This window comes from Rutilus rutilus, assembly GCF_951802725.1.
Source record: "Rutilus rutilus genome assembly, chromosome: 25".
NCBI lineage: Eukaryota > Metazoa > Chordata > Actinopteri > Cypriniformes > Leuciscidae > Rutilus > Rutilus rutilus.
The window spans coordinates 7,254,503-7,260,000 of record NC_140229.1 but is presented as its reverse complement, the minus strand read 5'-3'; positions in this window follow the sequence as shown (position 1 = coordinate 7,260,000).

Here is a 5,498-nt window from a genome sequence, read left to right as displayed (position 1 = left end):
TATGGAAGAAAAGACTATCGCATCTTTCATCTCATGGATAAATTTAAGATGCACTTAATGTATGAATTTCACTGCTTTAGATAATTCTAGAGTTTTTTTCTCAGTATGACAAAATGAAAATAATTATTTAAATTGTTAAATTGAAAAAGTAATAAATAAAATGTTAATTTATTTTACATTTTGAACCATATTAGCTATTACTTTATCATTTTAAACCTATAAATTTTTTTGGATTATATAATGACGTTCAGACATATCCCACTTAATATATAAACTCCAGACTAAGACAGTAAACATTTATTTCCACATTTCTTGTACAGGAAAGGCTTTGATACATACATCCTTAAAACCTTCCTTTGAAATATGACCTGAAGTTTCATCATTACGTTTGATTTTAGGTGAAGCTTCATAAATAACAGGTAAAATAGGTTCTGAGTGAAAAATAGAAGAAAAAAGTGGGAGAAAATCTGAAGCACCGTGAAAATCTAAACTGTGAGAGCCTGAGGGAATTGTCCTTTAATGAAAGGAAAAATAGGCCATGTTACATGCTAAGTGAGAGTAGAATTAGATGTGCAGAGAACAAGAGAAGTTGAAAAGAGCGGGTCATGTGGTTAGTCACGGTTGTTCTGTTAGGAAACTTGTAGAAGTCTGACGAAGCGCATTCAGACAACAAGATTCAGATTTACTTGCAATGTTCTAACCCCAGGTCAGATAATGATACCTCACTTAATTCAGCTGTATTCAGCAGTGTCTATCTGGATGTGTTCTCAGACAATAGTGGCAGCTGTGGTTGGAAAATTCTAAATTTTGTACTTATTTTGATGTATTTATTTATTTAAAATAGGAAATGCCTAATGCATTTTTAGAAAAAAATGCATATTGTAATTATATTTTACTTAGTTTCATTTATTAAAGCAAAAGGTAGTTAGAATTCCATTTTACAAATTAAATATAACCCTGTAACGATAATGAATGGGGACAAGCAAATTCGCTGTTATACTGAAATGAAATGTATATTTAATTTTTACATTTCTTTTGCAGTGTCTGTTTGTTTGTTAGTTTTTTTAAAATAAATGTATCAATACATAATATGGTCAAAAATGGCGCTGTTTCCTTAGGATAATCCACCTCATGTTCTGCACACTAGGGAAGTAAATTTTTTCGTGGAAGATCCATAATTGAAGCCATGGCAGGTAACTAAGACAGGTGTCATTCTGATCAGGTGAAGGTAGCGGGACATTTAGAGAATTAAAGTCATTGTGATCTTGTTCCAGACAACTTACAGAGGCCTGGCAGGCTCTTTAGGTCTTTTTTTCTCTTTTCTTTTATTAGAACGGCCTCTGAAGGTCATCTCAAGCATTACAGAAGCACTGCGCTGTTCCACGTGTCTATGGGGGCTTTGGGACCGGAGGAATAAAACATCTCATCCGGAGCCTTTGAAGCGGGTTGCAGCTGGTACGTCTAGCTGGCATATCGACAGATCTTGTTTGGGTTTATCCAAAAATCCTAAATCCTACCGCCGTAGTCCCTAACCTGATGTTATGCCCGTCAGGTAGATGGTTAGATGTGACCTAGATTTTAATTAGATTGATCTTTTACTTTCAAAAAATACAATTGTTTTCTGACTGGTTGTAAAAAATGCTGCTTTTTTTTTGGTTTTGATTTCCAGTAAAAATCTATCTAACCTCTTTTCAATCTTTTTCAATTTGCATTATTTCAGAGAAAATGTATTGTATAGATATATATATAATGTTTATAATAATATTTATATTTATTTTAATATTAAAATACAGTGAATACGTAGTTCGTTCAGGACACCCCAATCCACACACACACGATTTACTCTCAACCTCTTTAGAGCTTCTGAAAAATTACATCCCATCGATTTTGTAGGCGAAGAGCAGTGGATGAAAGTTCAAGGCAGAGTAATGCACACACAGAGTGCTGCATGCCAACGAGAGAGAGAGAGAGAGAGAGAGATGAGGAAAGATGCTGACGCGATTTTCTGTTCCATGTGATTGTCTCATCTTTTAAGTGACGTTATGGATTGAATATTGACATGCACTTGAAGCAGCCAGTGCAACAAGGACACCGGCATTAGGACAGAAATGCTCATTTGAGTGCAACGTTTCGGAACAAAGCAGTTGCGAGGAGAGACGAGCGTTGAAGGAAGGTTGCAACATGTCAGTGAAGGTTCTCGCAGGGGAACAGGAGGTTTTAAATTATGCAGGGCCAGCCAAATAGAGTCAGGATGTCACTCCGCAGCATGTCTGTGCAGGACAGGAAAAAGAAAAAAAAAACCAGAAGGGCCGATCCTGTCAGTGGATTTGACACATTAGTGGCGTTTATAAAAGAAGTTGACTCTCAGTACGGACACTGCTGAGGTCAGCGCTCCTGCAGGAGTGATGGTGCCGGGTCTGATGTCCACTATTAGCGGTGCGATTAATCTCTTTATATGGCCTAGTCCAGTACAACAGATCTGTTTAGTGTAAGCAGAACACATTTAGTGGTCTGTTTACTGAAGGCCAGTGTGCCTCGGCTAATGGCAATCATTACAAGAGCCATAAAAATCAAAATAGTAATTGGTTATATGAGGATTCAGGTTGAGAAGCTTCAGTCAGCGATAAATGAAAAAAGGAGGTCGTATATTTTCTGTCATGCCGCAAATTGAATATCCACATGCATTGGATGATAGAAACTGCAGTAGTGAGTGTTTTCATATTTGGCTTTTATCATGAGTGTTTTTCTTTCTCTTGTGCATGTATCAGTATTCAGATTAAGAGGAACGACTGCAGGAGAAGTACTAGAGTTTTCCTATTGGACAGTGAGCACATGAAATCTAAACTGACCTGATTTATTTATAATACATGTCTCTGGTTGTATTTTACAATATTTATCAGTCCACATGTTTAAATGTCCTTGTAATATCTCATCAAAGTGTAATACCTTGCTGTTCCTCTAAAAAGACTTTCCTTTTTGACTGATGTCATCAAGACCTATTGTTCGGTTAGTTAAAGTGAACTAATAGCCAGGCTCAATTCAGGACTAATCGTTTGCAAAGGCCATTTTTTGTTGACTTTAAAGCCTGTTCAGACCCAGAATGAAACAGATCATTGATGAAATGTCACTTCCATTAATACAGTGATAGTGCTTTAGATTGACATTAAAAAAGGTATAGCCTACATTTGGAAATAATAGTACAGGTGTTTAATTAAAATGGTACTTTTATGTATACTACTTTTCAAATGATTCTTCTTCTTCTTCTGCTCGTGTCTATGACAGCCCATAGAACCGTATGGACCAAGACGCTTCCAATGCACCATGACGTCATTTTCTGTCATGAAAATTTTTCCACCATTTAGAATTTTCAGGAAAACCAAATTTTTCGAACTCCTCCGCAACTGTTTGTCTATTATGATGATCTTCAGACCATGCCGAAACAAAAATATGGACTTCAAGTTGATTAGTAAAACCGTTCTCGAATACAGAGCAAATGAATGAATATCTCTGCAACGCTTTAGCGTATTCTGACAAAACTTGGTGTGTCATCACAACCCGAGGGTACCTGCACAGTTTTGGCACAGTGCCACCTAGTGGTCATGTCATGCTTCTAATTTCTGAATGGTTTGGCTGGTCTTTTTTTTTACATTTGGTGCAGCATGCCGAGTCAAACAATACCCAATTTTCCCATATCTGCCATTTTGGGCGTTGGTAAGTATAATCAGCATCATGTCCTGAAGGTACTCAAAAAGTTAATGAATTTTCAAAAAATGCTAATAGCTTTTTATTAATTTTGCCTAATGTAATTAAACACGGTCATGCCAAGAACATACATACCAAATTTGCCATAGTCGGCCTAACTTTGTGTTGTCCTTCTTTTTCTAACTCTGTCTAGACCATTTTGTCCAGACATCTTTAGCCCATGCCAGCAAAATGTTATGTATTTTGTGTCGATAGATGAAACAGTTTTCTTATACCGCATCAACGAATTACGAACCAAACTACACCTGAAGCTGTATCTCTGGATAGATTTGACATATTGGCAACAAAGCTTAATGTGTGAGATTTTAACACCAGATCGATTTGGTGTTAAAATGCAAAATAGTCCCGCCTCCACTCACTCACAGCAGCTCAGAGATCCACTCGTTGACGTGATTGGTTACAAGGTAGTTTGTGACGTCAGAAACACCAGCGATTTCAAACCGTGTTTTTGAGTTTGTCTTTGGTTCACTGCAGTTTTAAGGAGAAAATACTCAGCAATGGTGTTGACTTATGAATGGTTTGTCTTAAAGTATATTATAAACACCACATAGACATATAAACAACATTAAAAGCTTGATTTTCACTACAGGGGGACTTTAAAAATGTTTTTGAAAGTCCCTACTGCTGACCAAGTCTACATTTATTTGAGAAAAAATACAGTAAAAACAGTCATATTTCACAATTTAAAATATGTCCTTATATCCTCCATAATGATTTTGCGGGAGCTTGTGGTATTTGTCCTAGAGTGATCTCCACACCTCCGGTCTGGTGTTGTTTTTATGGGACGCTCTGAAATGGCTTTTTGATGGACAGCGCCGGTTTGCCTCCAGGTCTGCTGAATTGAATATATCCCTGTGTACTCAGCATTCCGGTGTCTCCATATCACCATGACAACTGCTATTGTCTGCTGTCACTCCCGGTCGCTTTTAACATCTCATAGTTCGGTATTCAATATTTTATCACCTGTGACCTATTTTAATATTTGCTTCCCTTTGATTTGTAAAAAAAAAAAAAAAAAAAATCTTCATTCACTAGAGATAAAGGCACTGCAGTGTAAAACCATTTGAAAGCCTCTTGTTAATAGCTAAAGTGTCTGCGTGCCCGTCCCATCTGTGCCCGTGGACACTGTCACTGACTGATCAATAACCGATCTTGTGTCTCACTGACTCCAGATTGCTTTGCAGTCCCACCGCTTTAATTGAGCTTCTAACTTTCTGTGCTCTCCTCAGTGGATGATCTGGCAGATGGGTTTTAAGAGCTCCTGCGTGGGTAGAGTGGGGGAACTGCAGAGCGTCCCGTGTGCCAGCTGTGGTGGGCATGGAGCCCTGTGAGCTTAGGCTGCATTGGTCTGTAGAGGATTTCTTAGGCCCTCACACACTCTTGTTCCTATCCATTCAATACACACATGGAATTCAAGTGTGATTCATCTCTGGACTTAAATATAGTGAGCCTATTTCTCCTTTCCTGCCTTCAAGTCTTGTCAGAATGACAGTATTTACAGGATGAGTGCACATCAGTGTCACCACAATATTGCCATTTAGAAGTTGGCTGTCTTTAAATCCATATCTGAATTGTCTGAACATTTTTTTATATAGTCTTGGATCCAAAAGTATTTTTTTCTAATTAATTTTCTCCACAGGGATTTTAAAACATCTTCACTAGACATGCAATAGTATTTCAATTTGAAAATAAAAAATAAAAAAAGAGAGAAAAACACAAATCTATTGATGTACAGT